Below are 24,903 nucleotides of genomic sequence, written 5' to 3'. Positions count from 1 at the left end.
TTGCAAATATATTGTTTATTTACTATGCACAACTGTATGAATGCTTTATGTTTTTAAGTATAACTCAAATCACTCAAGTGGGCAAAGATACTTAACTAACATTGGAATATAAGCAAGGTCTTGGGTAATAGTGAAAAACGTGGCACGGTCTCGGGATAGGGCTGCGCGAAGGCAATGTATCAAGTCGCAAGGAACGGGAAGGTGCGCAAACCAACTTGCGCGCAAGGAGAAACTGCAGACCAGTCAAACTCATCAGACATCTCCAGGGTACAGAAACCTGGTTCTAGCACCCTCCCATACTACTTCGGGTGAGACCTCAGTCCGCACTCTACGGACTATTGCTGAAAGGGGCCAGTAGTACCGGGATTTGTTTGGCTAACTAACTCTGAACCTGGGTCATGCCCCAACAAGCCAACACGTGACTTAGGAGGTCAAATCATATCATAGTAACTTCTCATCACATGTTTACCCTGGTTGGCCAGTTACTTAGGTAGATGTGGGACGAGGGTGTTCAGAGTGGTATCAAGTATGGTTCACCCCTCGGACTGGGTGATGTGTTGGTCATGCATTCATGTTGGTTGCATAGGTGTTACTTATGCTTGTATTCCATGTGCTTGTTGCATTTGCATGGTGTTGATCATGGTTGTAGTGATGTCTCCATGTGAAGTTTGATGGTGTTGTTGTGGGTTGTGTTGTCATGAGTATATGGTTGTATATGTATTTGTTATGCATGTTAGTGTCTATATGTTGTTATACATGCATTTTCATGGTGAATTCTTTTGTGCTTGAGCTCATTGTATGAAATTATGTCATCATGATGTTGTTGGTTGTTATAATGTTGATGTTTTGGTTGAGATAGAGTAAGAGATGGAGATCATTAAAGTGAATTTGAAGCATTGGGCCTCGAGGCAAAAGCATGTCATCATACAGGTTTGGATGTTGGACATGCATTTATGTTAGTTAATGGATTGTTATATGCATTAGGGTTATATACATTAGGTTTATGTACATGTCTATTGATGTTATGGTTACATATATGATAGATGCTAGATGATTAGTGTAGTCATATGCACATGTGTCTGATAGTCATGAATGATAGTAACTTGTGGTTTCATGCATTGCTATTGTTGTTTTATGTTAGATAACTTGACGATTATGTTATATGTTGTTGATGAGTATGTTATAGGTTAACTTCTTGTTTTTATATGATAGTTAGCTTAATGATTATTGAACATGATATATAGCTTGTTGTTGTTATATGATAGTTAGCTTGATGATTAGGTTATATGTTCTTGATGAACATGATATATAACTCGTTGTTGTTATATGCTAGTAACTTAATGGTTAGGGTTATAACATTCAGGTATGATTTAATATGTTGTGATATTATGTCATACCAATCTAGACTGATTGTGCAGATTTGATTATTATGTATGAATGATAAATGTTTATGAGATTATGATGTGGACATGTTAACTAGTGACTATTATGGATATCATGACCTTATTTGTGGTTGAGTTGATATGCTGTGAAGTTATATCATGCTAATCTGGATTGATTGTGCAGACAAGATCACCTCTCCTGAGATACATTAAGGTTTGAACTTGCTTATGTCATCTACTTTGTGCTTTACTGTTTGATTATGATGTCTATTTGGTGTTTGAGTGTTTGGTGTCTATTATGTCGTCTAGTTTACTTATATAACATGGTACATTTATAGTTGGTTGGATGTTTAATGAATTTCATAATAGGAGTATGTGTTCAGATGATCTTTCTTTAAGATGATCATACTAACACATATGTGTTGAGACATCGGATATGTACTTGAGTGTAGTAGGTGATAGTTGTAGCATTATATCTAATGACTATGAGTTGACTATGAATTATGACATGATTGTTAGTCTTGGTAAAGGTTGACTTCAAATTGATAGATATGATTGTATTAATATTTGGAACATGTGGCTGACATGTGTGAAGAGTTGCAGGAAACATGCTTGGTATTAGCGTGACAAGGTAACAATTGATGTGTTTACATAACTAACACTTGGTTGATGTGACAATACATGGTAAGCCTCAATTACAACAAGGTAAAAATGTAAAAGAAAGGAATTGGGAAATAAGTCCTTTGGCTATGGTTGTAAACCCTAATTCCAAACAAATGAGTGCTTTTCATACCAAAAGTATTCTTAACCTTGATTTTGTTTGACATTATGTGGGTATGTGCTATTTACATGGACATGTATTTGACAGGTATAACAATTAGTGTCTAGTTATAGTTAGATCTGTCAAATCAATTGGAGTCCCTTGAGAGATGGTGTGGATGTGTTTAGTTCCAAAAAACGTGCTTGGAACAGCAAGGTAAGATAACTAGTGTATCGTTATATTTATTTATGCATTTACAGTTATGTGTTTATGGCAATATGATGCCTAGGACATCTTAGATAGAGGAGTGCATGGAATATTATCAGTGAGGGGTTTCTTCTACACTCTAATTGTCACGTAGTTTGGAAATATAATAAAGGGGGGCTTGGTTCAATACTCTTTCATCAAGGTGAACTCAAGCAGATACATGGATCAAAATACAAGGGGTGAATCGGGTCAATCTCAAAGGGGAATGTCTTGTTCTGGTGGCCAACACACGATAATGAGTAGCTTAGTATTGAATTTTTAGTAAAGGTGAAGAGGAGGAGAGAAAGGAAGGAAATAGATGCATAGGTTTGTAAACAAGATAGGATCCTAAGTAGCAATGTTCTGGTAGAAGGATGGAAGACAGAAGAGATGGAATGACAAGAAGTGTGGAGCGCGAATTAAGGTTTCATGTTCTATAGCTCATGGATACAATTATCAATAATCATCATATGTAAATCTGAGCTCTTAAAGGTACATAAGTAAATCTTTCAACAACACGGGTATTGTTACTACTTAGCAGCATACATATAACATTGAGAGAATGAGACCAGCAATTTCATGACATAATTTCAGTATAAGAGAAACATACATGAAATGAGATTTACAGAGGGGAAAAGATATTGCTTACAGCCATGATTGAAATCACCAATGAGTTTCATTATCCTCAAAATGAGTCCAATATACTAGTCCATTACATTTAGCCATACATCGCTCGAGTCCCTCATGAACAGGAAATTAGAACCAAAGTGGAATCACAAAAATTGGACAACTTCAGGTGTAGAAGTTTGAAACCTCTATTAAGTGTTTATTCCCCCTATTTATAAGGATAGGGGGAGCTTTGAATCAATTACGAAATATCTCATCCAAGGGCCAACTGTTCGATAGACTAGATGTCTCGACGTGCGATATATCTACTGCATAAAATGATTACCAATGATTTGATTCCTTTCTTGAAAATACACAAAAATCACAAAATAAAAAGAAATAAGCAAAACTAAAAGATGACTGAGGAAAATATACTTATGTTGTTCCTGTGAAGGCCCTTGATTAGGCCACGTCTCTGTCACAATGTGTCCCTCTAGCTTCTTGTTCGGTTCCCGTCACTTTCACCTTAACTGCCTGTTTTCACCACTCTCTAGAGCTAGTAGCGATCAACTATGGTTTCTTGTCATAGAGAAGAAGCAGAGATTAACCTAGCAGTATTTCATTGTCTAACTGTGAAGATCTCCACGCTGAGAAATTAAGCATTCTTGAGTGCCATACCTCCATTTAATCCATGAAGACGTGCATGCAAAGAAGTCTAATTAATTTATGATGTGCATGTAGTCCTTGGTTTCTTGTCCCAGGGGCTTCCACACGATTAGCCCATATCAATTTCCAACTGCTCCTTGCCTTCATTCAACACCATAGTTGCCAACCCATATGCCTTTAAATATTTGTACTTCCTTAATAGAGTGATTCCATATCACAAACTTCATAGTGGTGTAGTATTCAAATTTTTTGATTATTGACCACCGATATGACAAGCCCCTTCTGCTTAGCCCTTCCCACATTTATAACCATAGGATCAAGGTTTGTGACTCGATGCTTAGCCTTAAGGCGCTAAGGCCTTTTATTCCTACCGGGGGATATTGTTCCTTTGTAAACTTCTCTCTACTCCTAGTTCTTTAAGTTCCTCTTAACTGTGGGCCAACCCTTATATCGAAGCCCCTTAATCGAAGGTTTTCAATCCGCAATTTCATTTTTGATGCACACACGCTACAACCTCTGATCGTCGATCTCTGATATGTGACGTCATCGCTACCATGTGTCACCCTTTTTTTGCCTCATATGACTCCTGAAAATCTTTTTTCCACGTGTCCACTGTACCGCCACATCATGCTTCCTAGTGTCCATTATCAAAACAAACCATGTGTTTCCAAGTGCCATGTATTAGAATCAATCATGCATAACCACATTTCATTTATCAGGTCCAATGATGCTCATTCAGGTCCCCTAGAGGAGAGTGAAAAGGCCATCCCTCTTCTAGTTTTTCAACTGATTTCCTTTATTAAATGTTTCAAGGCATTCCTGGAACTTTAAAACTAGAGGCTCAAATCCTGGAAAATTTAATCGCAATTGAAACTTTATGCGATATCGCAACCTTAAAAGGTTGTCACCTGTTTGATCAATGATTGTGATGCGTTAATCTCTTGATGCTCCGATGCCTTGGACCTCTAATATGCGGGATCACCGATGTGCAGGATCGCTAATCGCATATCAGTGAAACACTTCCACTGTTGCGTTGCACATTGGGACTTCCGATCACCGATATGTCGAGACCTAGGATTTTACCCTTAGGCATTTTCTCCTTGTTTTCTGGTTTTCAACATGGCAACTTCAATCTTCTCTAACTTTTGGTTCCAAAGTCCATTTGAGGAGTTACATATATTGTTGGAAAGATAATTTGGAGAAATATCCAATGGAGGGGGTCCTATTTGGCTTTGAGGGATTATGTGGCTTGGAAGATGGCTGCAAATGTTTCTTTGATTTTGTACTTTGGTTAGCTGAAAACAAATTTTGCAGTGAGTGACAACAGTATGATGTACATGTGGCGTTGTGTACACGTTGTGCAGGTGGTGTCATGTATATGTGATGTTGTGTACACGTTGTGAAGGTGGTGCTTTGTATAGGTGGTACTGTGTACATGATGTACCTATGGTGCTGGTATACGTGCGGTATTTTGTGCATGTCGTACATATTGTGTTTCGAGCATGCGGTACTATGTATGTGCATTGTGTAGTTGTGACATAGTGACGTGTGTATTCGTTATGTTGTACTTTGTGTACTTATATGTCTTGTGTTTTACATCATGTGTAGGTATTTGTGGTATGTTAGGTGTAGGTACATGTATTATGTGGTGTTGTACATCGGGTATAGATGTATGTGTTGTGTTGTACATCAAGTGCAGGTGTATATATTGTGTTGTGATGTACACCAGATGTAGGAGTATGTATTGTGTTGTGTTGTATATTGGGTGTAGGTGTATGTGTGGTATGTCAGGTGTAGGTGCATGTATTGCATAGTGTTGTATTTCGTGTGTGGTTGTATGTGTGTGTGGACATGGTTGAGGAGAAGGAACTAGGTGTTTGTCAGGTGTGGAAAATGACCCGGTGTGCGTACGGAATAAGGAAAAAGGTATAAGATAAGGATTGATTAAAGGATAAGTATCAACATTTTATTTCAGTTTTATTATTCATGTGATTTATGATTCCGGTCTATGATTATTACATGTGATCTATGATTTTGTTTTATGATGGTTAAATGCGATTTATGATTTTGATTTATGATGGTTGTGTTTTGAGCTAACCTGATGTGATATATTTATACATAGGGATTTGATCAAAGATTCTAGTTTGACTTATTGTGACAGAAGCAAACAAAATTGCAAGTTTACCTTATTGACGAGCCACCAATGAGGTATGACTTGAAGTTATTTCAATTTATTTTGAATCTAATGGAAATTTTGTGCTTGGTACACGAAATCATGAACATGCCCGGTATAGTGGTTGAAATCAACTGCAAGCATTAGCAGCCACAACAAAAGGAATTAGAATAGGCACCATTATTCTAGTAAAGTATTCAAGAGCACAGTCATTGTGGGACACTGGTACCCAATAGTGTCAATTGATTTCCATGAGCATGCTATGACCAGTATGATGGTTTTAAGGTAGGGATATGCCTTGGTTTTTCTATCTTCTGATGCGAGGAAGCCTTGAAAAGGGATGGACAACCCAAGATGGGGGTGCCAGTAGAACTTGGAAGGCATGTGACTGCATGGGAGGGGGTGACCAAATTGCCCGAGGGACTGTGTAGCAAAGAAGGGAAGGTCGGGAATATATTTGTTTTGGTCATTATCATTTTCAGATGGAATCAAATGCACATTGGGAGTGTTCCCTGGAACAATGAGCTGGTAATTGTACACTGAGAGGACAAGTGTCATTGGATAGTAGAGCTAGACATTGGATGCATATTTGACCTTACAGTGGATTTTGGATTCCCTCGAAAGGAGGTGAATACTGGTATTACTTTGAGGGTGGAGGTGTGAGTCTCTGGATTCCCTTGTTACGGATGTAGACATCGTATCCTCTCATTTGTTGGCTGAGTAATTGTGCATATATTTATATGTGTGTATTAATATAAATACTGTATCGAGCTAGATTTATAAAGCTCCATAAATAGTATGGTAATTTTTGGTTGAAGCAAATGTTTATGTGTATATGTGGTTATTGTAAATATTGTAATGAGCTATGTTGTAAAGATCCATTAAACGGTATGTTTGTCATGTTTCAGTAGTAGTCATTGTAAATATTGCAATGAGAGGTGCTATAAATCTCCATGGGAAGTATGTTTTGTTTTCAGCTATCTTGTTGGTTATATGTATCATTGAACACAAAGGACGGTGTCAACCCAATGGGGAGGGTTTTGTAAAAGCCCTAGTTAAAAATCCATGTAAAAAAAATATAAGACCACAGTTGATGGGACACGTATTCCAAGTTTAATGGTGGGAAAAACATCCTAGTGGGTGTTCATTTCGGTTATTATGGCTAAAATAAACTGGCAAAGGCAATGGCTAAGGGTTTGGAAGGAAAAAGCAAGCAAGGAAGAGCAGTATCAAGTAGCCCCAATAGGATTCTTTGCAAGTATTGATTTGCTTGCGTGTTTTCCTTGCTAGATTTTGCATGCATGGTATTGCATGTGGTTCTTTTCTGTCATGGCATCGATTTTTCCAGGTGTGACAGTGTTTTCAGCCTAGCCTTTCCATTTCCGAATAGCCTTGATGAGATGGGTTCTCATACTTCGGTTGAGCTAGATTGTCGGATGGATTCGAACCCGAGTGGGGTAGATCTCCGAAATGATAAAGACATGGCCTAGTGGTCCCTCAACCAGACTATAGATCATTGTAAATTCATTGGCCTGGTAACCCCTAATCCAGACTATGGGTTGTGGTAAAGCCAGGATTGTGTGCCTTAGTGGGCCTAGGAATCCTTTGCCGGTGAATGGTGGGATATACGATAAATCCAAGAGGTGGATTTCTCTCTGTTGGGCCTAGTAGTCTTGGGATGGGATGTACGGTAAAGCTTGGAGAGTGGGTCTCAGTGTAGGGCCTAGTGATCCCTGGATCAAAATGTGGATTACGGTAAAACTTAAGAGAATAGGAGGAACTAAAATTCCTCATGGTAGCATCCATGCTTGTTTGGTTCTTTTTGGTTGGTTATGAGTCTCACATTCATACTTGGAATATGGCATGGGGGTGATTGTCTGAAGGGAGATTTGGCTCAGCCAATCTATGGTCGGGTGGAACATGGTGGTCCCATCCCTGGTTGGTTTCTACATTCATTAATGAGAAATTAATTCCCTTGGTCGTTCATGTGTAAATGTATCGGTTTATATGTGGATTCTATGGCTGATGTATTCCTGGTATTTTTGTTATTATATTGTTGGTTATGAACATGTATTCTGATAGTGATGATGTATGGCTCTCCTCATGTTTCTATTTGTAAATGAATGAATAATGTATCTATAACCTAATAGATGGTATTGTAGCTAATGATGTAAGGGAACAATGATTCTTAGTGATTCTGAGATAAGTATAAGACCCATATGTTCAGATCTGTTATTTAAACCTATAGATTTCATTCATGCCAAGTGTTTGATAGAATGTCAGTCCTAGTTGGGGATGGTTAGGCCTAGTCCTGGAGTTAGTTTTTCGTTTATTAATCTTGTCATCATGTGTATACTAGATTCCAGAAGTTACTACAAATTCTAGGCTTGAAAAGTTCCTTAAATTCCCAAACTCTATCACAGGTCTGCTCAAAAGAGTCCTTGGACACAGGCATGCAAGCCTGTGGGAGTATCTAGAGCTCTTTGGATGCTAGCATGCTCATAGCATGGGAGCGTCCAGAGGTCAAGTAGTCTAAAAACTCAGTAGGACTCAAGGTCTAGTTAGCAGGAAGGTTGGGATGGTTCTTAGGAGTCATATTGCTGATGTTGAAGGTTTATATGGTGTGTTTCCGTCAGTTCCACTTCCTTAACATGACTTAGGAGGTAAAATCATATCATAGTAAATTATCATCACATGTTTACCCCGGTTGGCCGGTTACTTGGGTAGATGTGGGAGGAGGGTGTTCAGCGTGGTATCAGAGTATGGTTCACCCCTTGTACTGGGCGGTGTGTTGGTCATGCATTCATGTTGGTTGAATAGGTGTTACTTATGCTTGTATTCCATGTGCTTGTTGCATTTGCATGGTGTTGATCATGGTTGTAGTGATGTCACCATGTGATGTTTGATGGTTTTGTTGTGGGGTGTGTTGTCATGAGTATATGGTTGTATATGCATTTGTTATGCATGGTAGTGTCTATATGTTGTTATACATGCATTGTCATGGTGAAGGTTTTTGTGCATGAGGTCATTGTATGAAATTAGATCATCATGATGTTGTTGGTTGTTATAATGCTGATGTGTTGGTTGAGAGCAAGAGATGGAGACCATTAAAGTGAATTTGAAACATTGGGCCTCAAGGCAAAAGCATGTCGTCATACAGGTTTGGATGTTGGACATGTAGGTATGTTAGTTAATGGATTCTTATATTCATTAGGGTTATATACATTAGGTTTATGTACATGTCTATTGATGTTATGGTTACATATATGATAGATGCTAGTTGATTAGTGTAGTCATATGCACATGTGTTAGATAGTCATGAATGATAGTAACTTGTGGTTTCATGCATTGCTATTGTTGTTTTATGTTAGATAACTTGACGATTATGTTATATGTTGTTGATGAGTATGTTATAGGTTAACTTGTTATTTTTATATGATAGTTAGCTTAATGATTAGGTTATATGTTGTTATTGAACATAATATATAGCTTGTTGTTGTTATATGATAGTTAGCTTGATGATTAATTATATGTTTTGATGAGCATGATATATAACTCGTTGTTGTTATATGCTAGTAACTTGATGGTTTGGGTTATAATATTCAGGTATGAGGTAATATATTGTGATATTATGTCATACCAATCTAGACTGATTGTGCAGATGTGATTATTATGTATGAATGATAAATGTTTATGAGCTTATGATGTGGACATGTTAGCTAGTGACTATTATGGATATCATGACCTTATTTGTGGTTGAATTGATATGTTGTGAAGTTATATTGTGCTAATCTAGATTGATTGTGCAGACAAGATCACCTCCCCTGAGATACATTAAGGTATGAACTTTCTTATGTCATTTACATTGTGCTTTACTGTTTGATTATGATTTCTATTTGGAGTTTGAGTGTGTGGTGTCTATTATGTTGTCTAGTTTACTTATCTAACATGGTATGTTTATAGTTCATTGGATGTTTAATGAATTGCATAATAGGAGTATGTGTTCAGATGATCTTTCTTTATGATGATTGTACTAACACATATGTGTAGAGACAGCTGATATGTACTTGAGTGTAGTAGGTGATAGTTGTAGCATTATATCTAATGAATATGAGTTGACTATGGATTATGACATGATTGTTAGTCTTGGTAAAGGTTGATTTCAAATTGATAGATATGATTGTACTGATATTTGGAACATGTGGCTGACATTTGTGAAGATTTGCAGGAAACATGCTTGGTATTAGCGTGACAAGGTAACAATTGATGTGTTTACATAACTAATAATTGGTTTTTTTTTTTTTTTTAATCAATGGAAAAACCTGTGAGCAAATTTTGAAACCGACGTTTCGGACTAGCTAGGTGAGTCCATCATCAAGGTAATGAAATCTGTATTTTGAGAAGAGAGAGCCAAGCAATTGTGAATCTATTAATAGAAGGATAGAAAGGGTAGAGAGATAACTTTGGGCATGTGAGGTCGGCTAGATTTTCATATATTTATAGATAAATTAATTAAATAAACTAATTTTTTAATTATTATTATTTTTTATTTTTATTTTACTTTAATTGATCGACTTAAACCTAAATTAAAAATAAAATTAATCTGACCTAAATTAAAAATAAAATTAAAAATTAATTTAACCTAAATTAATTTAACCTAAACTAACTTGAATTAAATTAATTTTAACCTAAATTGATTTAACCTAACATGCTTTACTTTAACTTAAATTAAATTAATATGACCTAAATTAAATTAAATTACTTTAATTTTGCCTTAAATAAAATTAATTTACCTAAATTAATTTTATTTAGGTTAAATTAATTTAACCTAATAAAATATTTATTTTAATTTAAGTTAAATTAGTTAACCTAAATAAAATTCAAATTAATTTAACTTAAATTAAATTAATTTGAACTAAATTAAATTACTATGACCTAAATTAAATTGAATTATTTTAACCTAAGATAAAGCTAAATTAAAATTAAATTAAATTTAAACTAAATTTAAAATAAAATCAATTTAATTAATTAATTAGTTAATTAATTAAATTAATTTTAAATTTAGTTTGGATTTTGTTTTAATTAGTTAATTAATTTATATATCTATATATATATAATTTTTTTTTTAATTAAATTAGATTACTTTAAGTTAAATTAGTTAACTTAAATTAAAAATAAAATTCAAATTAATCTGACTTAAATTAAATTAATTTAAACTAAATTAAATTACTATGACATAAATTAAATTGAATTAATTTAACCTAAGATAAGGCTAAATTAGAATTAAAATTAAATTAAACTAAATTTAAAATAAAATCACTTTAATTAATTAATTAATTAAATTAATTTTAAATTTAGGTTAGATTTTGTTTTAATTAGTTAATATATATATATATATATATATATATATATATATATATATATATTTTATTTAAATTAAATTGGATTACTTTAAGTTAAATTAGTTAACCTAAATTAAAAATAAAATTCAAATTAATTTAACTTAAAATAAATTAATTTAAACTAAATTAAATTACTATGAACTAAATTAAGTTGAATTAATTTAACCTAAGATAAAGCTGAATTAAAATTAATTTAAACTAAATTTAAAATAAAATCAATTTAATTAATTAATTAATTAAATTAATTTTAAATTTAGTTTAGATTTTGTTTTAATTAGTGAATTAATTTATATATATATATATATGATTTTTATTTTAATTAAATTGGATTACTTTACTTTATTTAGTAAGGGTTTCCAGGTACTACTAAGTTTCACACCATCATCCCTATTCATATTATTAGAGGATTTTTCAATTTCAATTGCTTCCTTAATTCTTCTTTTTAAATAGTGGTCTTCCTTATGGATTAATTTAGCTTGTTCCATACATATATAGTGAGAGGAGGAACAAGCGTGCTCAGCTAGACCTGATTTATCAGACCTATTTCTAGTAATATCACTAATGTGTTCTTTTAATCTTACTCCAAAAGATCTTCCTGTTTCACCTATATAAACTTTACCGCGTGAACAGGGAATTTAATAAACGCCTTTGTGATTTTTTGGGTCAATTGCATCTTTAGCAGATTCAAGCATGTTTCTTATGGTGTTAGGGGGTGTGAAAGATACCATGATGTTGTGCTTAGCCAGAACTTTGGCAATTTTATCTGTGATTCCTTTAATATAGAGAAGGGAGATTCTAGGGTTATCAAACGATTTTCTTTTAATTTGTTTACTGGTTAAGGAATCTTTAATTATTTTGTGAATGGTGTGATGTTGATAGCCATTGTCTACAAAAACTTTATGGAGACGGGCAAGTTCTTCATCTAGATGTTCAAGGTCGGAGATTCTAGAGGCTCTGGTGGTTAGGGTTTTGATGACACCCATTTTTTGCTTAGGATGGTGGTGGGAGTTTGCATGAAGATATCTGTCGGTGTGGGTTTGCTTTCTGAAGACCTGGTGGCTTAGCTTACCATCTTTCTTGGTGAGGAGGACATCCAAGAAGGGGAGTTGGTTGTCTTTCTCAATTTCAATGGTGAATTTTATGTGCTGAGAGAGGCTATTTATATGAGATAAGAATTCCATGAGCCTCTCTAAACCGTGGCTCCATTTAGCAAAAATATCATCTACAAATCGTTTCCATTCTTCAAGTGTAAAGGGGAAAGACCTAAGGGCCTTTTGCTCAAAGTGTTCCATGTAAAGATTGGCAATCAATGGAGATAATGGAGAACCCATTGCAACACCATGATTTTGCTCATAAATTTTACCTTTAAAACTGAAGTATGAAGATTTAAGGCAAATGCTTATAAGTTCCACCATTTCTAAGTTTGTAATGTTCTTTAAGACTTCTAAGGCTTCATCCATTGGAATCATAGTGTAGAGAGACACAACATCAAAGCTAACCATTAGGTCATTGTCGTTAAATTCTAGGTTTTTGATCCAATCTATGAAGGAGGAGGAATCTTTGATGTAAGAGGGAGTGTTCCCTGCTAAAGGTCTAAGCTTACTTGCTAGATATTTAGCTAACCAATAAGTGGGGGATCCTATAGTGTTCACTATAGGTCTTAATGGAACACCAGATTTGTGGATTTTAGGCACTCCATAAATTCTAGGGATAATGGCATTATTAGGAATTAATTTTTTCTTAATAGAGGCATCTAGGGAGGAGCTTTTAATTTTATCACTTACTAGGCGAAGAATTTTGCTGCTAGGGTCTTTGTTTAAAACTCTATAACAACCACTGTTGACTAAGTGTTCTTCCATTTTATGCTCATAATCAGTCCTATTCATGATGACAGTGGCATTACCTTTATCAGCTTTTAAGATAATGATGTTCTTGTTATTTTTTATGTTTTTTAAGGCTATGGCTTCTTCTTTGGATATGTTGCTGGGGGGAGGTCTGGCATTTCTAAGAATTCTAGAAACATCCTGTCTTATTTCTTCTGGTTTGTTTTGGTCATTGTTTTTTATAATGACTTCAATGTTACTTATGATGTCATATATAGGAATTTTGGCTGGGGACACAGCAAAATTTAAACCTTTTTCAAGAAGCAGTTTTAAGTTGTCATCTATCACTAGCTGAGAGAGGTTAACTACTGTTGAATTGTTACTGAGGCGGTGAAGAGAATTAGAAGAGTTCTTACTTTGGTCACCGTCCAATGCGAGAGAGGCTTCATTATTTTGCTGAGGTTCATGAATCTGCTGCGTAGGAATAAGACTTTCCTCCTGCGCTGATACGTGGTTAATTTGTGCTACATCATTTTCAATCTGCATTGTATGACCAGCGTGCTCCTGCGTAGGAGTAAAGCTTACATCCTGCGCTGCTACGAGGCAAATGTGGAAATCCATGGTAAGCCTCAATTGCAACAAGGTAAAAAGGTAAAAGAAAGGAATTGGGAAATAATTCCTTTGGCTATGGTTGTAAATCCTAATTCCAATCAAATGAGTGCTTTGCATACCAAATGTATCCTTAACCTTGATTTCATCTGACATTATGTGGGTATGTGTTATATTCATGGACATGTATTTGACAGGTATAACAATTGGAGTCTAGTTATAGTTAGATCTGTCAAGGGAATTGGTGTCCCTTGAGAGATGATGTGGATGTGTTCAGTTGAAAACAACGTGCTTGGAACAACAAGGTAAGATAATTGGCGTATTTTTGTATTTATTTATGCATTTACAGTTATGTGTTTATGGTAGTATGATGCGTAGGACATCTTAGATAGAGGAGTGCATGGAATATTATCAGTGAGGGGTTTCTGCTACACTCCATTTGTCACGTAGTTTGGAAATATAATATAGGGGGCTTGGTTCAATAGTCTTTCATCAAGGTGAACTCAAGCAGATACATGGATCGAAATACAAGTGGTGAATCGGGTTGATCTCAAAGAGGAATGTCTTGTTCTGGTGGCCAACACGCGATAATGAGCAGCTTAATATTCAAGTTGTAGTAAAGGTGAAGAGGAGGAGAGAAAGGAAGGAAATAGATGTATAGGTCTATAAACAAGATAGAATCCTAAGTAGCAATGGCAGAAGGATGGAAGACAGAAGAGATGGAATGACAGGAATTGTGGAGCACAAATTAAGGTTTCATGTTCTATAGCTCATGGATACACTTATCACTAATCATCATATGCAAATCTGAGCTCGTAAAGGTACATAAGTAAATCTTTCAACAACACAGGTATTGTTACTACTTAGCAGCATACATATAACAATGAGAGAATGAGACCAGCAATTTCATTACACAATTTCAGTAGAAGATAAACATACATGAAATGAGATTTACAGAGGGGAAAAGATATTGCTTATAGCCATGATTGAAATCACCAAGGATTTTAATTATCCTCAAAATGAGTCCAATATACTATTCCATTACATTTAGCCATACATCGCTCGAGTCCCTCATGAATAGGAAATTAGAACCAAATTGGAATCACAAACTTTGGACAACTTTGGGTGCAGAATTTCGAAACCTCTATTAAGTGTTTCTTCCCCCTATTGATAAGGAGAGGGGGAGCTTTGAATCAATCACAAAATATCTCATCCAAGGGCCAGTTGTCCGATAGACTAGTTGTCTCAGTGTGCGATATCTCTAATGCATAAAATGATTACCAATGATTTGATTCCTTTCTTGAAAATACACAAAAATTACAAAATAAATGGAAATAAAAAAAACTAAAAGATGACTAAGGAAAATATACTTATGTTGTTCCTGTGAAGGCCCTTGATCAGGCCACGTCTCCACCACAATGTGTCCCTCTAGCTTCTTGGTCAGTTCTCGTCACTTTCACCTTAACTACCTGATTTCTCCACTCTCTAGAGCTAGTAGCAATCAAATGTGGTTGCTTGTCACATAGAAGAAGCGGAGATTAACCTAGCACTATTTCATTATCTGACTGTGAAGATCTCCACGCTGAGAAATTAAGCCTTCTTGAGTACCATACTTCCATTTAATTCATGGAGACGTGCATGCAAATAAGTCTAATTCATTTATGATGCCCATGTAGTCCTTGGTTTCTTGTCCCAAGGGCTTCCACACGATTAACCCATATCGATTTCCAAGTGCTCCTTACCTTCATTCAATACCATAGTTGCCAACCCATATGCCTTTAAATCTTTGTACTTCCTTATCAGAGTGATTCCATATCGCAAACTTCACAGTGGTGTAGTATTCAAATTTGTCGATTGTTGACCTCCGATATGACAAGCCCCTTATGCTTAGCCCTTCCCACATTTATAACCATAGGACTGAGGGTTCTGACTCGGTGCTTAGCCTTAAGGAGATAAGGCCTTTTATTCCTGCCTGGGGATATCGTTTCTTTGTAAACTTCTCTCTACCCCTAGTTCTTTAATTTCCTCTTGACTATGGGCCAACTCTTATATCGAAGCCCCTGAATCGAAGGTTTTCAATCGACAATTTCATTTTTGATGCACACATGTTGCAACCTCTGATCGTTGATCTCTGATATGTGACATCATCGCTACCATGTGTCACTCTTTTTTGCCTCATATGACCCCTGAAAATGTTGAATCTGTTTGCCACGTGTCCACCGTACCACCACGTCATGCTGCCTATTTTCCCTTATCGAAATAGACCATGTGTTGCCAAGTGCCATGTATCACAATCAATCATGCCTAACCACGTTTCATTTATCGGGTCAAATGATGCTCATTCACGTGGTCCCTTAGAGGAGAGAGAAAAGGCCATCCCTCTTCTACTTTTTCAACTAATTTGCTTTATTAAATGTTTCAAGGCATTCCTGGAACTTTAAAACTAGAGGCTCAAATCCTGGAAAATTTAATCGCAATTGAAACTTTATGCGATATCGCAACCCCCAAAGGTTGTCACCTGTTTGATCGACGATTGCGATGCGTCAATCTCTTGATGCTATGATGCCTTGGACCTCTGATATGCGGGATCACCTATGTGCAGGATCGCTAATCGCATATCGGTGAAACAATTCCATGGTTGTGTTGCACATTGGGATTTCCGATTGACGATATGTCGAGACCTGCAATTTTACCCTTAGGCATTTTTTCCTTGTTTTCTATCTTTCAACAGGGCAACTTCAATCTTCTCTAACTTTTGGTTCCAGAGTCCATTTGAGGAGTTCCATATACCATTGGAAAGATGATTTGGAGAACTATCCAATGGAGGGGGTATGATTTGGCTTTGAGGGATTATTTGGATTGGAATATGGCTGCAAACATTTCTTTTATTTTGCACTTTGGTTAGCTAAAAACAAATTTTGCAGTGAGTGACAACAGTATGATGTACACGTGGCATTTTGTACACCTTGTGCTAGTGGTGTCATGTATATGTGATGTTGTGTACACGTTGTGAAGGTGATGCTTTGTATAGGTGGTATTGTGTATATGATGTACATATGGTACTGGTATATGTGTGGTATTGTGTGCATGTCATACATATTGTGTTTCAAGCATGCGGTACTATGTATGTGCATTATGTAGTTGTGACATAGTGATATGTCTTGTGTTGTACATCATGTGTAGGTATTTGTGGTATGTTAGGTGTAGGTACATGTATTATGTGGTGTCGTACATCGGGTATAGATGTATGTATTGTGTTGTACATCGGGTGTAGGTGTATATATTGCGTTGTGATGTACACCGAATGTAGGAGTATGTATTGTGTTGTGTTGTATATTGGGTGTTGGTGTATGTGTGGTATGTCAGGTGTAGGTTCATGTATTGCATGGTGTTGTATTTCGTGTGTGGTTGTGTGTGTGTGCACATGGTTGAGGAGAAGGAACTAGGCATTTGTTAGGTGTGGAAAATGACCCAGTGTGCATACGGAATAACGAAAAAGGTAGAAGATAAGGATTGGTTAAAGGATAAGTATCAACATTTTATTTCAGTTTTATTATTCATGTGATTTATGATTCTGGTCTATGATTATTACATGTGATCTATGATTCTGTTTTATGATGGTTACATATGATTTATTGATCCGAATTTGATCCTTAAACACTCTTAAAGTTCCCTAAACTTTTTAAAACTCATACCGAAGTTTCAAAGTATTATGGATGTCGAAGCTTATCAGAAATTACCTTTGAACAATGGCAATTTGTGGTCAGCACAGAACAACGAGGACCCTCGGTCAAAGTACACAGATTTTTGGCCCATGGTGACCGCGCACTGGCACAAATTGACAAACGGGAGGTCAAATCCAAAAACCTAATCGCGTATCGCAGGGTGTCCCCCTCAGTGAAGGAAAGCCCCCAAGTGCTCGGTCACGAGGAAAAGCATAAAACTGTACGGAAATCGTCGATTTCGTCAGAAGGCAAGTCCCGCGCTAAAACCGGTAGGATATCGGAAGGGCTTCAAGCGGTAAGCGGGTTTGACCGGGTCCTACCCGATGCCATACACCGAGTGACACGCGTCCAGTGGATGAGAGAGAAAAAAGCTCACATCGCGTGGGTAAAGGTCATGTTACTTACTCGCGTGATATGGACGGAGAGAGTAGGATCTGGAGGCTCCAGATCAACGGCGGAGAAACGATCCGATGTATGACCAAATTCGATGGAGAAATAGGCTGAGTCAAATAAGATTTGAAGTCCGGCATGACTGATGAGTTGGCAAAGGAATCAGTTTCGCGGGAAATCTTGGAGCAACGGAAATAACGACCATTCAAAGAGAACTGACACTCAGTTCGTGAGAAAACAAGTGGTTACCTCTCTGTGTAGCATTACACAGTGATGATGACACAGAGCAGGGGAATTCAAGTGGACAGAGGCAGGAGATCCAGAGAGCTGGGAAGCAGAAACGAATAGTTAGGGAGCAGATTGGCTTTAATCCATGAACAGACAAAGAGTAAAGAGAGCAGAGAAAGAGAAGCTAAAAACTGAAAGGCAAGAAAGAAGTGAATTGTAGAGAGTAGAGAAGCAGAGCTAACCTGCAGAGCAAATGTAGCATCGAGCAGACAGAGACAGAGAGAGTCTGAGAGTCTGTGAACTCTAGAGAAGGCTTGAGAGGTTCAAGCAACCCCTCTGTGTATACTTGTCAGGTATTGAGTACCAAATTGGACTCATACCACTGAGACCAGTTGAGGTTGAGATTCAGTAAGGGGAGTCTGTGTAATCTAAAGACTTGGGGAATCCAAGTACAATCCTACTGATCATCATTTGTTAAAGTGAGACTCAAATTGAGCTCCTTATTGTAAAAACTCTGCTTTAAGACACAATAGAAGGGCCACCACTGAAGTATGGACCAGGAGACGCAGCCCAAGAGGATTGGGTGAACTCATTATTAAATTTGTTGTGTTTATGTGTTTGCTTTCTGTGTTCTCTTACTGTTTCAGTGTCTGTGTATTTCGCAATCTTATCGATCCATTACATAAAATAACATAGGCACACCCCAGCACTTGAGTCTGTAATACCTTAATTATTTTTCTGAGGTCATTTATAGGTGATTTTAGATCATTGATGATTTTGATTTATGATGGTTGTGTTTTGAGCTAACCTGATGTGATATATTTATACATGAGGATTTGATCAAAGATGCTAGTTTTACTTGTTGTGGCAGAAGCAAACAAAGTTGCAAGTGTAACTTATTGACGAGCCACCAATGAGGTATGACTTGAAGTTATTTCAATTTATTTTGAATCTAATGGAAATTTTGTGCTAGGTACAAGAAATCATGATCATGCCCAGTTTAGTGGTTGAAATAAACTATAAGAATTAGCAGCCGCAACAAAAGGAATTAGAATAGGCACCAGTATGCTAGTAAAGTATTCAAGGGCATGGTCATTGTGGGACACTGGTACCCAATAGTGTCCATTGATTTCCATGAGCATGCTATGACCATTATGATGGTTTTAAGGTAGGGATATTCCTTGGTTTTTCTATCTTCTGATGCGAGGAAGCCTTAACAAGGGATGGACAACCCAAGATGGGGGTGCCAACAGAACTTGGAAGGTGTGTGACTGCATGGGAGGGGGTGACTGAATTGCCCGAGGGACTGTGTAGCAAAGAAGGGAAGGTCGGGAATATATTTGTTTTGGTCATTAGCATTGTCAGATGGAATCAAATGCACATTGGGAGTGTTCCCTGGAACAATGAGCTGGTAATTTTACATTGAGAGGACAAGTTTCATCGGATAGTAGCGCTGGACATTGGATGCAGATTTGACCTTGCAATGGATTATGGACTCCCTAGGAAGGAGGTGAATCCTAGTATTACTTTGAGGGTGGAGGTGTGAGTCTTTGGATTCCCTTGTTTTGGATGCAAACATCGTATCCTCTCATTTGGTTGCTGATCAAATGTGCATATGTGTATATGTGTGTATTACTATAAATACTGTATCAATCTAGAGTTATAAAGCTCCATAAATAGTATGGTTAATTGTTGGTTGAAGCAAATGTTTATGTGTTTATGTGATTATTGTAAATACCATAATGGGTTATGTTGTAAATATCCATTAAATGGTATGTTTGTCATGTTTTAGTAGTGGTCATTGTAAATATTACAATGAGCAGTGTTATAAAGCTCCATGGGCAATATGTTTTGTTTTCAACAGTCTTGTTGGTTATATGTATCATTGAACACTGAGGATGGTGTCAACCCAATGGGGAGGGTTTTGTAAAAGCCCTGGTTAAAAATCCATGTAAAAAAATATAAGACCACAGTTGATGGGACACGTATTCCAGGTTGAATGGTGGGAAAAACATCCTAGTGGGTGTTCATTTCGGTTATTATGGCTAAAGGAAATTGGCAAAGGAAATGGCTAAGGATTTGGAAAGGAAAAATGGCATTTTGGCACATTTATTTACGAAAATAATGGAAATTAAGAGAAAAGGAAGGTGAAATGTCATGGGTTGCATGTGAGGAGGAAATTGAAGGAAAATAATGGAAAATGAAGAAAATAGAGGCCTCATTGATGAAAAGGATTTTGAGGATAAGTGGGCAAGCTTGGTTAGTTCAGTTTTGAATCTCTCTCATTATTCTCTCTCTCTCACTCACTCTTGGATACTTAGAGTATTCTTGGAGCACTTTGTCATTTGATCAAGAAAGACAAGGAAGGAAAGAGGAAGGAAAATCAAGCAAGGAAGAGCAAGATCAATTCGCTACAACAGGATTCTTTGTAGGTATTGATTTGCATGTGTGACTTCCTTGCTAGATTTGCCATGCATGGTATTGCATATGGTTATTTTCTGTCATGGCATGGGTTTTACTAGGTGTGACAGCGTTTGCAGCCTAGCCCTGACATTTCTGGATAGCCATGATGAAATGGGTTCTCATACTTCAGTTGAGCTAGATTTCCAAATGGATTTGAATCTGAGTGGGATGAATCTTTGAAATGACAAACACATGGCCTAGTGATCCCTAAGCCGAACTGTGGATCACAGTAAAGCCACTGGCCTAGTAACCCCTGAACCAGATTGTGGGTTGCATTAAAGTTAGGATTGTGTGTCTCGGTGGGCCTAGAAATCCTTGTCAGTGAATGGTGGGATATACGGAAAATCCAAGAGGTGGATTGCTCTCCATTGGGCCTAGTAGTCCCAGGATGGGATGTATGGTAAAGCATGAAGAGTGGATCTCAGTGTAGGGCCTAGTGATCCCTAGATCAGACTGTGGATTACGGTAAAGCCTAGGAGACTAGGAGGCACTAAAATTCCTCACGTGGAGGTGGATAGCTCTGGTATCATCCAGGCTTGTTTGGTTCTTTTTTGTTGGTTATGGGTCCCACATTCATGCTTGGAATATGACATGGGAGGATTGGCTGAAGAGAAATTTGGCTCAGCCAATCTATGGTTGGGTGGAATGTGGTAGTCCGTCACTGGTTGGTTTCTACATTCATTAATGAGAAATTATTTTCCTTGGTCTTTCATGTGTAAATATATCGGTTTATATGTGGATTCTATGGCTGATGTATTCATGGTATTTCTGTTATTGTGTTTTTGGTTATGAGCATGTATTCTGATAGTGATGATGTATGGCTCTCCTCATGTTTCTATTTGTAAATGAGTGAACAATGTATCTATGACCTAATAGATAGTACTGCAGCTAATGATGTAAGGGAAAAATTATTCTTAGTGATCCCTGGATAAGTATAAGACCCCTATGTTCAGATCTGTTATTTAAACCTATAGATTTAATTCATGCCGAGTGTTTGACCGAATGTCAGTCCTGGATGGGGATGGTCAGGCCTAGTCCTGGACTTATTTTTTGGTTTATTAATCTTGTCATCATGTGTTTAATGGATTATGGAAGCTACAGTAAGTTATGGGCAATGGCCGAAATTGTAGGCTTGAAAAGTGCCTTAAATTCCCCAGACTCTAGCACAGGTCTACTGGAAATATTCCCTGGACACAGGCATGCAGGCTTATGGGATCATCTAGAGCTCTTTGGACGTTGGCATGCCCATAGCATGGGAGCATCCAGAGGTCAAGCAGTCTAAAAACTCAGTAGGACTCAAGGGTTAGTTAGCATGAAGGTTGGGATGGTTCTTAGGGGCCTTATTACTGATGTTGAAGTTCTTTATGGTGTGTTTCCATTGGTTCCACTTCCTTAACATGACTTAGGAGGTCGAATCATATCATAGTAACTTCTCGTCACATATTTATCTCAGTTGGACGGTTACTTGGGTAGATGTGGGAGGAGGGTGTTAAATAAAATTACTAAAGCTTCAAATATTTTTCAGATTGGAATCATGACTTACCCTTGTTTTCTTTAAGAAATGCCTTTATCATTTCTACTGAAAGTAGTGCATTTTTCATAGCAAACCCTTCATTCTTTTTAGTGAAGATAATTTCATCGTGATTTTTATAATTTTATTTACAATTATTTCTTGCAAAGAAGTAGCAGAGAATATTGTTGCTAGCTCAAGAACATTCAAACCATTTGATGGGTTGAAAGAATTTGAAATGTAAGCCTCACAAATTTTACTTAATAAATGAATGTTATATTTTTCAACTGCTATGAACAACACATGCCCATGTTGTTTAATCACCTCGTCTGAGATGCTCCCACTATATAAAAACTCCAGCAAGCATCACAACTTGTCATGGCTCATTTTTTGAATGGTGATTGGACCAGTATGTGTTCCATTGCATTCATCAGCTTCAAACATTATTTTGAAAACCAACAACTTTGTCGCATTCACATAATAACATAAATCAGTACAGAAAATCCATTTTTTTCCTTTGCAGTCAAAATTATTTTGGAATAACCAATCAAAATGAAAAAGGAGACCTTAAATAAATTAGGGAGCAACTCATAAGTGATACAGCCATACTTTGATCAAATTTAGTATTGTTACTGAAACAATAGGAATGCTAACAGATCATTGGGTGCAAGCCTTGGGAATTCTAGCACAATAGTTATCTCTTAGACTTATTTTCAATTCATCATTATTTTCAAACTTATACACTAGCTGAATCATAAACAACAACAACTTCATTTCTTATAGTGCCATGATTCAAAGGTCTAAGAGAGTTTTCCAACTACTCCATGACTAAAATTATAATTAGTAGGAGTATGAACACAATAAAAATCAACATTCTCAAGGGATTCAATCAATTTGTTATCAATGGATCAGATAAAAGTTTTAATCAAATCCATTTTAGATTTCAAGGTTTGGTCGTGATAAACAACATAGAGATGAGATTAAAAATAACAACATTATATAAAAGTTTTTCAATTTTGCACGATACTATTAGCTTGCACACTTCAATTGGATTGATTCTAAAAGAGATCGATGATGAAACTTTAAAAGTATTTTATTTGTAAAAAAATGCAAAATTAGTATTATTTTAACCTAACCACGACCAAGACACAAACAAAAATGCTACAACATAACTATGAGATTAAGACCATGGTTAAAGGTTGCAGGGACTATACTTTTCATGACTAGTAAGAAAAGGATAATAAGTTTCAAGTATTCTTCTTTAAATGCCAAATACCTGATAAAAAATATTAAAAAATATGTGTATTCATGTTGTGTGTATTTCACCTTAAATAGAAAAAGAACAAGTGGAATTAAATGTTAAAGGGAAATAATATTTTTCAAAAAATATATTTCAAGGGATAAGCTACCACAAATGGATGAAGGCTTGAAAAAAATATCCTTAATACCAAATCTTACAACCATATCATGGGATTAAATCTTGTGATTAATAGCTCTACACCCAAGCCACATATTAAAAGCACTCATTTCCATTAGACTAGGCTTGCACAATAGAAGCATACAAAAACATTCGCAGATTGTGAGCTCATCAAATTGGATTGCCATATTTTGAGGCATATGTGCCTTAGTTTCACTTGAGGAAGAAAGTGTAACAGGATTAAAATAACTACATGAATGTTTTCAACTAGCGATTTTAGCTAGAAAAGAGCATAACATGCATAGTAGAATCCCTACCATGAAATTTTCTAGAGCTAAGTTCATTAATATGGTTCACATCTTTTTATCTGTTTATGAGGATTTATGATTTTAAGATGTGTTTTTAGGGTCTATGGATTAGGTCTTGAATCTATATATGTGGATTTAGGTTTTTAGTTCTGTTTTTAGGATCTCACGAGCTACAATGTAGCCCTTGAGGAATTACTAAATGTTGCTACACCAGAGAATTATTTATATCATTTCCATGCTTAAAGTATAAATCAAGAGCATGAAAAATAATGTGAATTAATCTCATTTGTGTTGAAGAAACTTCTACATAAGATCTTTTTTTCAGAATAAGAAAATTCATAATTTCAATAGTGAAATTACATGTTGTAGATGCCCGAAGGCATATGCTGATACTGTGGCACTGTACCACTGTCAAAATCAAAAACAAAAACTAGAAACCTGGAGTGTATACAGTAATGGTGTTGAGACCATCAAAATAGAGTTCAGTAGTATCTTCTGTGCAAAGAAGATGTCCATATTTACAAGCATTTACTGTTATACATAGTTGTGTGCCAAAAAAAGGTTCATATACATATGCTGTGAAATTAGAGGCCGCTGCCTCCCTGTATATCTCCATCTATATAAGGCCTGTGAAAGTACTGGTATGTCCCTGTTGGAGTAAATTCAACGATCATCCACTCCCCTATAGGACGATGCGTCGCTTCTTTTGATAGCCGGTCAGCAGTTTCATTTCTTTCCCTGTAGATATGAGAAATAGATAATTGGTCAAAAAATCTTCCAATATATTCCTCAATGCATATGCATAACAAATAGCAGTGTTGTTGAACCAATCTGTCACATTCTTTGAATCTCCAAAGATTTGCAGGTTTCAGCAGTTTTTCTTAATAGCAAAGTATAAAAGATGTCGGAGAGAAATTAGTTCTGCAAGGTTATTTGTTCCCGGCCCCAGACCCATACTAATCTGAAAGTAATGGGTTTCAGATAAATGGAAATAAATGCCACCACCACAGCCATGTTGTTGGGCAGCCCCATCGAAATAGGCCCAAGGGATTGATATATTGATCTATTCCTGCCGGATAGGCCGAGGTCTCGTGTTGCAGGTGTCATTTGGAATATCAGCATATTCCGCACAGATTTTAGGATGGATAAGGTTCCAGTTGACCAGTTTGTCCTCAAATATAACAATATTCCTCTT

General features: G+C 36.4%; 1 pseudogene; it reads right to left on the bottom strand.

The window, feature by feature from the left end:
- Positions 1–24,324, bottom strand: part of LOC149214315 (uncharacterized) — a 38,327-nt pseudogene extending 14,003 nt beyond the window's left edge.
- Between the last annotated feature and the right edge of the window lie 579 nt (positions 24,325–24,903).

The sequence above is a fragment of the Pinus tabuliformis genome, chromosome 1_1 (genome assembly GCF_031772625.1).
Source record: "Pinus tabuliformis cultivar Carrire ecotype Pingquan chromosome 1_1, CPIR1, whole genome shotgun sequence".
NCBI lineage: Eukaryota > Viridiplantae > Streptophyta > Pinopsida > Pinales > Pinaceae > Pinus > Pinus tabuliformis.
This window is presented reverse-complemented; position numbering and strand designations above follow the sequence as displayed.